The 11,781-nt window shown below is 35.8% G+C and overlaps 1 long non-coding RNA gene across 1 annotated transcript; it reads right to left on the reverse strand.

The window, feature by feature from the left end:
* Positions 1 to 3,515: 3,515 nt before the first annotated feature.
* On the reverse strand, positions 3,516 to 10,572 carry LOC126642640 (uncharacterized). The gene is made up of 3 exons (XR_007629494.1): positions 10,502 to 10,572; positions 5,155 to 5,276; positions 3,516 to 3,562 (listed from the first exon to the last, which is right to left on the reverse strand). It is a non-coding gene; the product is annotated as an uncharacterized LOC126642640 (long non-coding RNA).
* Between the last annotated feature and the right edge of the window lie 1,209 nt (positions 10,573 to 11,781).

An 11,781-nucleotide genomic window follows, 5' to 3' on the forward strand; every position in this document is an offset into this window, starting at 1 on the left:
TTCAGTTTCCCCAAACCAAGTGCAATGAAAATCAAAGTACTGTGCATTTCTGAATCATTTTCATACTGATATAAACTAAACAGCAAGCACTGTGTCACGGTCTGTGAACCACTGTGGTTTTGTCTGGTCAGTTATAGATGTCCCTGGAGAAGCATACGAGTACAGGTACTTTATGCTGTACATACTTTATTCCCACCCCTTTTGCGCCATTTATCATGGTTGAATTTTCCCAAATACTTGCCCAAAATCTGTCCCAACTTCTCCTTATCCTGGTCACCTCTCTCTGTATCTCACCATGTTTTACTGTGCAGTCCCTGTGGTATCACATTTTACTGTGCTGTTCTGAGAGGGTGGAGTGGGTCTGCACCCAGTGTGCAAACAGAGGTGACACAGCAGCTGTGTGTGTAATGGCTCACAGTGCTCGCTCTTTTATTCCTCTGTTGTTTTTTTGGTTTTCTTAAAAATACTTGGGGATTTTGACCACAGAAGAAAATTAAGCTGATTTCATAAAAATATGCAAGAATAAGATTCTCAGTGTAACACTTAATTCAGTACCTAAGCGTTGTGTATGTTAAATTGCAATTATTTTTCTTCCTACGTTTACCCTGCTACATATATCAACACGGATCTCACTCTGCTATTTTACCGCCCAGTCCCTGTGAGCACCTTCTGCATCTTTTTTGTCATTACCCTTGCCTTCATTATCCTGAATAACTTAGCAAACTGTGTCACTTCACTGCTCATTCTCTTTTTCAGATCACTGATGAATACGGCCCCAAGGGACTCCATGGTGATTTTCTTCCAGTACAAAAACTGACCATTAACTCCTACTCTCCATTCCATAAGCTGTTGCTGTGTGTGGCAAATGTGCAGAGTGGGAGGCTTCTTTATATACTTACACCTTTTAAAAAATTATTCTGTCTAACTTATAATTATGTCTAATACATAAATGATATTTTAATGATATAAATATATTCCTGGAAAGAGACTCAGCAATTATTCTTTTTAAACGAACATTTTTTTTTTTTCTTATTGGAAGTAATTTAGGTTTGCCCTCTGTCACACCTTGACATTTTTGCTCTGCTTCTATTTTTTATGTATGTGAATCACTCGCTTTTCAATACCGACCTGTCAGAGACTTGTATATTTTGAAAAGAAGCCAAGTTTCAGTATCATTATACTTACACATTCACCCTGAGGCATAATTGTTCTAATACACAATTTTCATCCTGCAATTTAAAGGAGAGTTAGTGTGTCTTTTTGCCTTCCAGTAGCTGTCATAGGATTTCAGTATGCATTGGATAACACGAGCCCTTTCCTGTTCCCATGGAAATCAATAGTAACACTTCATACCCATTAAACTCTATCAGAGATAAAAAATGGGATCTAGGTAATTAGGACCCGCTTTTGTTTGATCACTGGTTCATTTGAAATCAGGAGAACTGTTAGTCAGGAAAGAACAGGGTGGGTTGCAGTGAGCTAAAATTTTCAGGCAACACAAATAGGGGTGAAACGCTCGGAGTTCCGCCCAGTGGGACCAACACTATTCCCACCCCCTCACCAGGCAGACATGTCACACCATGCCAGGGCAGTGCCAAGCTGAAGGGATGGGCACTCACCAGGGCTCGGATGCACCCTTGGGAGCAGCAATGCCTGAGGCACAGCCAGGGACAGCGGGAGACACCAAGTAAGCAAACCCTGTGTTTGCAGCTGTGCTGAATGAGACCTTCACTGAGTTCTGAAAGGGGAGACCTGGCCAAAAATCTCCATTTGGGTTTTCTAGTCTCATATTTAACCTGAGCGCTGCTCAGCATCGTGACACCTAGTTCAGAGTGTGATGCTTCCACGTGTACCAAAGGACCAATCCAGGATACAGAGTAATGGAAATTCACCATCCATGTACCTTTTCTTCAGGTTTCTTCATCAAGGTGCCTCGGAGGTTCTCATTTCAGGCAAGACTGAAGGCAGTTTTAAACCAGTTCTCTGAGAAAATGAAGCCAAATATCTGACATTTTAAGTGGATAGTTTTCATCTTTTGGTTGGCAAAATAAAATATGTTCAGTTGAAGTAAATATAGGGAAAAATAAATGTGTTTTCCATAAAAATCCCCCAGTTTTGAAAGACTTACAAAAGCTAAACATCACATATAGGAGAAGTCGTAGACTACTCAAAATACAACTTATTATTTAAAACAAGGAAGAAGAATTTGTCAGATTTACCTGAAAGATAAAGAAAATTCAGAATCCACCTAGTAGCAATACTGCACACTGGAAGGGCAGAAGGTAATGTAGAAAGGCAATGAGACTCAGTAAAATACAATTATTTATCTCTCAAAGGAATATAATATGAGTATTGATCACATACAGTGTATTTAGGAACTTAAGATCCAAACTCCACAGTAAGTGCTTTAGGAAAACTACAAGGTTTCTCAAAAGTGTAAGTTTTTTGACTCCAATGAAGGTAGTCTAAAGCTTTGTATAAACACATTACTACACTGCCTTCTTGCTGTGAGTCAAAGATGCAGCTCTAAGTAGTGAATTGTAACTACACCCCACATAGCTACATATGCTTAGAACCCAATCGGTTCTTGCTGTCTTCAATATGTCTTTTAGTTGTATTTAAATGAACTAGTGCAGTATGACTTTCCAAAAATATGAATATCCAGTTATTTCTTTAGCAGTTCATTTCTTTATTTTGTATATTTTTCTAGTACTCATCAAGAACACAATCCAAGACATGCTATGTAAAAATAAAACACATGTTATGCACAAGCTTCACTGAAGTAAAAATCAAATAATTTTCATTTACTCTACACCTAGTGTGTTTCATTTTTGGCTTAATGACTACCTACAAAGAACAGAAGCAAGCAGGAACTCCACCTGACCCCAGACCTCAGTTTCAAACACCAGTCTCAATTTGTGCAGACCTCATTTACTCTCAAATCCAACCCCATATTCACTTTTCATATTACTTGTGCTTACAGCGTTCTTAAAGTAGGAAAAGTACAATTTCCTTACAAATCTCTGAAGCAGAATAAAATAGCTTATGCTGAAAATTCCTTAAAGATTGGTACATAAAATCAATTTTATTCTTGATAAAGCGCACCGTGACTTGCAGAATTTCAGATTTGTGGTTCTCCTTATGTTACAGCTGTGCTTGGGATCCATAAAACTCTCCAATTTGGAAGCTAGCATTTCTGGAGAAAATGTTCTGGGAAACTTTATCTTGAATGTTGTCAAAAGATAGATGAAAGTATAAAATAATGACCTGGATATCCTGAAACCAGCATTGTATGGACATTGTAGGGCCACTACAAATCATGCAAAACCTACAAAGCTAATTAAAAATTCTGTTCAATAGAAAAAGCAGCATGACAGGAATAAGTAACTCTGAACAACCACTTTATTTTTACATTGTCTGGATGCTCTATGAACTAGCACACACTTAGTAATTAAAATATTTCAAGAGTATGTTCCTACCTGACAATCTCACTTTTGCTTTCACCCATCTTGCTCTCCAATTTTTCATCCCTCTTAGTTTTCTTTATAGCAAGGCATTGATCCTGCAATATACAAGTTGTCTTTATTGAGCTTTAAAAAAGAAAAAAAATCTATATTTTACTAGTCTGATTTTGTACTGAACAGGCCTAAAATAGCAGTGCAAGTTATTAAAATAAGCATAACTGTATAAACAAAATGTTCTGCCTCTTCTTTAGAATGTATTACACCTATCAAATGACTAGAGAAAAAGAAAAGAGCACATTCTCAGTACAACTTTTACCTTGCCTGGTTATCATAATATTTTTACAGTTGTAGGAAACAACTCCACTAACTAACAAGAAGCAAAATAACTTAAATAGCAATTACTACCCCTGATACATTTCACAGATCTTTGCTGTCCTCTCAGTTGTCAAGTACACAGACCTATTTTGGTTCTCTGAATTCAGTACTAGTTTTGATTTCTTTTCAACAAAATAGCTATGAAAATTGACCTATTTAGGAAACTTGCAATACCATATGGAAAGGCATTTTCAAAAACCTTACTTTTTTAAATAGGGGAGCTAAAACATCAGAAAGGCTGCCTGTGTTTGACTATAAGGAAAAGCAAGTGAATTTTGATAAAGAAACTGAGATTGAATAAATTTATAGAAATGTAACTTCATATGATATGTTCCCAGTAGGTCTGGTAGCCAGAGTATATTCTCATTCTTCTGAACCAATTACTATTCCTCAACCAAACCTTTTACAAGGATCAAAATATAAGATACTCTTTTGAACTATAAGGTGTTTATAAGAGATAGGGCATGTTGCAGCAGGTTGAATGCAAACTTTACTATTAGGTGCCTATGGAATAACCTTGGTGGATGTGAATAATGTTATGCAGAAATACAACAGAACGAGTTACAAGATGGAAGCATATTAAGCAAATCTGTGAGCAATATGCATCTATTCCCAATGCTTTTGTAGTTATTCTGCTGAAGCTAACAAGGTAGAAAAGTAAGACAGTTTCTGATTCTCTGACTGTTGTCAATCTCTTTCCTTTAACACCAATACTTCGGTAAAACAGGAGCAACAGTAAGTAAAGTAAAAACAATGCAATGTAAAAATTTAAAAGTTTTTTTACATCAATAGAGCTTTGTCAATAATTTTGGTGGGACTGACTTCACTAAAATGCTGCAACACCAAGCTGGAAGGCAATTCAAACATTTACATATGATTTCTGTTGTGTTTCAGAAGTACAATAAGTTCAGGTCTTTCTGAACTTAACAGAAAGTATGGTTCAAACTAAACCTACAGACTATCACATGAGAAGATTCCGATTGTCAAGAGCTTCACATTCAACAGATGAGACACATGTCATCTACTTGACTTTTCATCAGCATTTTAGACTAAGTGCAAAGAAGGAAATTCAGTTCCAGAGTGCTTCACAGGAAAGCTTTGTATTTTCTTTATCTTATTTTTATTTTAAACTAAGGTAAAGCTTGTACGCATCTAACTTTGAAAAGACATGCGAAGTTTAGTACAGCAAACATAAAAGAAGTGTCTTTCAGTTTTGTTTTCTTTCTAGGTAAGGGTAGGTATATGTCAAGAAAACTCTTTAATTTTATATTCTAAAAAAGAATGATTTATGGGTAAAAGAAGTCAAATTACTTACCTATAACAGGAGATTTTTGAAAGTAGTTCCCTGTTTCCCTAAAGGTAACACTGAAAGATCTGTGATGATTCACCAGTTTGTATTACAAAGTTAGGAGGCAGAAACTCCACTGTTACTCCACTCTATTAAAATAAAAAAAAAAAAAGAAAAAAAAAAGAAAATTAATCATAGGAAACATGGGAAAAAAAATATTCACCTTTTTGTCACCTGTCAAACCCCCCAGAAACTTCATATGAGAAAAAACATATAAGTTGAGATTTATGGCAGAAACACTGCTAAAATCAGGCAAGAAGAATTGTCATTGCTTTGGATTCTTGGCCTCTTTGGTTCCCAACAGAGCCAGTCAGGTGTTTGTATCTCTTAACTTTAAATACAGGTATAAATCTGACCTTTTGCATAACTGAGCCTGAAGGACTACTGATACTTTCCAGGGGTTTAGGTTCACTGAGCAGCACAGTACTGCAGTACATGCTTTCAACATAAACAACAGCTTCAGCTCATGTAATTTGGCAGCCTCCTGTCCACCTCAGAGGATTAGAATTTATTTACTGAGTACTAACCCTTAGATATTACTGACCACTTCTGTATAGCAGAAATATGCTGTGGGCAAATAGTAAATGCTGTAGGATGGAAATGTGTGCACATGAAGAGCTAAGGATCATGAATCCATAATGCAAAAATGGAAATGCCTATTCAGAAGCACACAGCTGGGAAAGGTTAAAAGCAGAGGGGAGAGAGAAAATGCACTGAAAGCAAAGTCTCACTATTTCTAATTTATTGGGCGCTGAATTAGTATTTGAATATTAAAGAAAGGACTTTCAAACGTTAACTAAGACAGTTTCATTCAAATTTAAAAAAAGGTTATTTTATGGAAAGTCTGAAGGTTATTTTATGGAAAGTTCATACCATGAAGGACCTGGTCGAGTTCTTTAATTAGCAGACATGTATTGAAACTGAATGGAAGAAACAAAATCCATGTGATTTGGAGTCAAAAATTCTACAGGAAAGCTTTAAGGGATCACTTATCAGCTAAAATGACTCAGTGTAAACCTGTCTCATATACATGCTCTTTCTTAATTCACACCCTTCTATCTTTAATGCATCCAGCACAATGCATTTGATTGAATGTTCCATGATTTTAATTGATGATCGTAGATGGCTAAAAGGAAGGTGAAACGATTACACATCTCAAGAGTACATGATCCATATTGGTTTAGATCTGCAGAATTAGCTTGTACAAAAGGAACTGTTGAAAACAATCTAATAAAACCATAAGCTCAGTTCCTCGAAGTGATGGCTACATCAATAACATGTGCAACCTATTATTCTGATTGACATAAGCCTTGAGTAGTCTGTCAGCAGAAGGTTATGCTGTGAAACATAATTAAAGAAAGATAAAATTGATTACATATTTAGGTCTTGAAACTGGAAAGGTATTTCTGATTATTATTGAAATATTGAAGTGTTTCGCTTTTGTTTGCACCAAATCAGTACAAAAATCTCTTCTGCAAATTTACTCCTAAATTTGCTTTTATTATAAGAATGTACTTTTCCACTCTAAGAAGTGGTTATGAGCAGATAACTGATATTCTTTGAAAATACCAGTTTGAAATGTAGAGTAATGAAATCAGATTAATATTTCCTAATACATTTCTGGGCTTATTTTTCTGTCTCTCTCTGAGAGTTATATATCAATTAAAACTGTAGAATAAAACTAATTTCTATTTTTTATTTAAGATAGTTTTCCTCTAAAGTTTATGGGACAACAAGCACAAGGCATGTATCTTACTTTCATATAAGTTTCTCCAAATGATTTGGATTATAATGGGTCCCGAATAAGAGAGAATCCCAACAGTGTTACACCTGACAAAGCCTTTATATGGAGCTACATAAGATGTCATTGTGCAAAGCCTATTTACTTTTCTTTTTTGTAGAAAAGAAAGTAATTTTATTGGTCTTTATGCAGACATCAGGGTAAGATGATCAGAGATCTGGTTTCAGATGTATGTCTGAAGATACTTTAAATAGGTCAGTTAGCTATTGTAGGAACAGTTTGCCTTTTCATGAAAGGAGAATAATGCAGTAGATAAAAACCTAATAATGCAGTATAATAATATTTATATTTTCAGTGGTGTTGCAAGGCTTCTTATATAATATGCCTCAGTTACACTGAAGTTATGTGGCCACTGTCACAGAATGATGATTAATCTATGGCTATAATGAAAAGACTACTGTATCTCGTTCTTTTTTTGTTATACATTTTTTATAATAGTGTAACTTCAAAGCTTTCAGTGCAAACACATAGTACTCCTGTACCCTGACAGGAGAATAGAGCTGGTTGTATATCATTCCTACCCAGTGCTTCTTCTCTGTATGCCTTTGTTTGTCGGGAAAAGTGTTAAAATGAGAATGCAATCATTATTCAGCATCATGATCAAGAACCAGCTTTTTGTAGGACAATAGTCTAATTTGATCTTTTGGAAATCTAATTTAAACTGCTCTTTTTTTTTTTTCCACTAGAGAGAGAATGAGCCGTTTCATTTCAGCTGCATCAGGGTGGTTAATAGCACACATTGTGCAAGACTTAGGGAGGGAAGGAGAGGCAACAAGTGGTTCTTAGATTCTTATTTGCCTTTACCCCTTTATACCACCCTGATAGCCAAAGGTAGGGGCTGAAGGAAACAAAGCATCATGCACAAATTCTGTCTGTCAGGCAGTCAGACTATGAATTTCAGGACTGTCAAGACTGCATATTTCAATCAGTTTTGACATCTCTTGGCATTTCTCTTCAAATTCTGCTTTCTATAAATAATTCCCTTACTTAGGTGTTATTTCTAGTTCACTTCTGAGCACATAAAAAGAATGTGTCTCACATCTTACTATGGCTATTCTTCATCTTCCCTTTGGAAACCTATATCAACAAGAATTAAAACTTATTTTGCATTAAAACAATCTAGTACATTTGAATGACAAAACACATATTGCATTTGCAATTAAATGTGCCATTCTCACTCTGAGATCTTGGAGAAAACACTGGCATTCTCTTTTCCTATTCAAGATGGTCTGAGTTTCCTTGGGATTTAAGAGTCATCAACAATAAGCACATAAGTAACTATAAGCATACCAGTACATAAACTTGACATTTTTAGAGGTCTAATGATGTCTTTGAATACACAAAAAATAAAGGAGAATTTAACACAGAATGTACACACACTGCTGATATGACCTGTATTAAAACACTTACCAGTGCCTTATTTTGAATCATACAAACAGTTCCAAATGTGTGTGGAAAATTAAAAGGAACCCAGGAAAGGGGGGAAAAAAAAAAAAAAAGTAAATCTAGACTTCATTCTCATTGTAGTGAAAGAGTTAAAACAGCTCAGCTTTTTTGTCTTGCAGAAAAGGAAGTGATCATCATGGAAAAATATTTAAGACTAGAACAGGGAAAATGCATGGAAAAAGTTTCACAGCTATGCTGAGAAAAGCACAGAAAGCTCTGAATGTCAGAAACTGACTTCCTATGAGACTTGCAAAGAATCTACCATGTCTGATTTAGGTGAGACGTGTCTCCAGGAGTTTCAAGACCTCAGCTGAAATATCCCCAATAGTTGTTTCAGTAATTAGTTACATCTTATGTTATAAACGTATCTTTTTTCATCTGAAACTGGATTCAACTTTCTGTCCCTAGAATTTCTTGTGAGTTCACATGCTAATTGAAAAACTATCAAAAACCTTCTTAGTGGGTACTAGAAGAGTGTGCTTCCTAGTGTTTCTTATTATCTGCTGGAGAGCATATATTTTGAACTTCAATTCATTCCTGCAGTTGTTTCTTCAATTCATTTTAAAAATACAATGAAACCTGACTCAACAATTGATAATGTTTTCATAAGTGTTGCTTACAATAGAATAGTACATATCTACATTTATTCCATATTCTCCTAGGGTTCCTTCGGGACTCCTATCTTACAATTTTAAACAAGGAGCCTGGTTTAAACTGGTGTTGCTCCAAGTCTCCTCAGTAACTGTGGTTAATATTCTTGCTTCAAGAGAAATATTGATCCATATACATGTAACAACACGTTGGAAATACAGAAAATGTGATGACCTAGACTATTCTCTTAAAACAACCTGTCTCATCAGTTTCCCTCCGAAATTCTTTAAAATTTAGTATACTTTGTTTTAATGCTGTGGCACAGAGTAAACCTGTCAGGCCAGTGCAACCAAATGCTGTTTTAATTTAGAGCAGCATCAATTTGGCCTGTGACTTCAGTTAATAGATACATTGGTATTACCTAAGAGAGGGTCAAGAACGCAGAAACTGTTAGAAATTCTCCCAGCAGATGATTTGCTATTTACAATTATTTTTCAGGTCTATCACTCTATATTGCAGATATCTTTTATTTAGCACAGTCAGAAGGGAAAAAGAAATGAGACTGTAAAACATTTGTCCTTGCTGATCCACACCAATAGGACTGTACAATTCTGCTCAAGCTAGACTGTTATTCAGAGCTGGAAAAAAAAATTCAAATACATAATCTTTAACATGAATCTAGAAGCTGTAGTCACCATGTTTATTTTCAACTATTATTCAGCTATTGATCTCTTGTCTGTTTATGGAGCTGGGACTACAAGACTCCACAGAAATAGTTCTCAAGGTGCCAGATCATTGTCAACAGAATTAGCAGGAAAAGATCTTTTCCCTATTGTAACAAAAAGATGAAGAAAGTAAAACGCCAAAAGCTTTTGGCCTTTCTTTTCAGCCCCCCCACAGCTGAAATTCTTTTAGCCACTTCCATTTGGAAACCTTTTCTTCCTCATCAATTTACCTCTGTAGATTATTCACTGTTGGCAATTAGCAAGCAGGAGAAAACCTGCTGAGGAGAGCAACTTAAAAGGGGACTTAAGAATGACTGTGCCTGGGAAAAAAAGCAGACAATCTGGAGCAGCAGACTTCCAAATTTCAAATACACACATTACAGAGATGAACAGCCAGAGCAACCTCTCTTCTTAATTCCTTTTATCTGGGTCTCCAATCTGCTCACAACAGTATTTAGTCCAAAACTTAGTCCACTTCAGTGGGCTTGGAAAGGAAATTACTAAGATTCCAGCATTCATTCTACCCCCAAAAAAGAACAATTTAGATAATGGCTTGCTACGTTTGGATAATAACCAAATGTCACTTTTCACATCCAAACCATTTCAGTCTGGCATCTTCCAGGAAGCCCTAATGTCTACAGATAAAAACAAGGGGAAGACTTTTCCTGCTGCCCAGCTTTTATCTGCAATATGAAGTAACTGAAGACATTTTCAGTGATTTCAGTAAATCAGAGTAGTCAGTCTTACGTACCATGTTTATGAGGAGGAAAATAATCTTATCGCTGTGGATCAGCTTGAGATCTTCTCTTAAGGTCATAAAAGCTGCATAAAAACAAGACATTGGAGGAAAAATGTTCTCCAAGTGCAGCTCTATTATAGCTGCTGTTGCAGAAAATGCATTTTTGAACTTTCAGCAATCTTCTGAGTGTCCCTATTCATGAAGCCTGCATGATATTTTAACAGAGTGATTAAGTGACAAAGACTTTAGGTAAATTATCTTAAAAACATTGCCAGAACACTATTAAATAAAAGATGGCTTTTCAAACAGAATGTAAAATATCACATAATATATTATCATTAAATAACTGTTTTTTGAGGGAAAGTAAAACCAAAGATGCAAAAGTCTCTCTAGGAATATTCACTTCTCACAAACAAAATCTGAAAATACAGAAAACATTTCCAAACTCAATTAATTTCACAGCTTCCAGCATAAAACCCCCTAACATACTTCTTCAAGTTGCCTGGTTCTTTTCAGTATGGCCCTAAACTATCACAACATAACAAGCTCTATGAAGAATTATGCATACAGAAAAGCAAGATAAGAAGGTTTTTTACTAGTCTTTTTAAAATACACTAAGCAAAAATGGTCCAAATGACACAGGAATTCCCCTTACACCTGCTCCAGCAGGCTGGTCTCTATCACTGCAGTTGTGTTCTTTCACTCGTGTTCCCAACTGCTTTCCTGTTTCAGTTTCTTGCCTCTCACAGCACTGAAATCTTCTACCCCAACTAAATTAAGAGACAATCAGAGTGAGATCATTCAGTCATCATGCTGAACACTCATGCAGTTTGGAATGATTTCTCAACAGGAATTTTCTTGTAACTCAAACGTTTCATAAAGAACATAAAGATAGAACCAAATTAGAAACATTTAAGGTTGGTCCTGAATTATTACTTTGATTTCTGATCTGAATTTTCATCATGTTTGGAGATAATTCCATCCAGGCCTTTGATTTTGGAATATTATTCACAATTTGTTTAGGTAAGAAAACATAACTGAGCAAGAGCATAGGTTTAGATTAGATATTAGTAAGAAATTCTTCACTATGAGAGTGGTGAGACACAGGTTGTCCAGAGAAGTTGTGGATGCCCTATCCCTGGAAGTGTTAGACAGGGCCCTGAACAACCTGGTCTAGTGGAAAGAGTCCCTGCTCATGGCAGGGGGTGGAAATGAGATGATCTTTAAGGTCCCTTCCAACCCAAACCACCCTGTGATTCCATAATTTTTTGCTATTGCAAAAGCCTTTCACA

This window comes from Myiozetetes cayanensis, unplaced genomic scaffold (genome assembly GCF_022539395.1).
Source record: "Myiozetetes cayanensis isolate MyiCay16 unplaced genomic scaffold, myiCay2020 scf24, whole genome shotgun sequence".
Classification (NCBI taxonomy): Eukaryota; Metazoa; Chordata; class Aves; order Passeriformes; family Tyrannidae; genus Myiozetetes; species Myiozetetes cayanensis.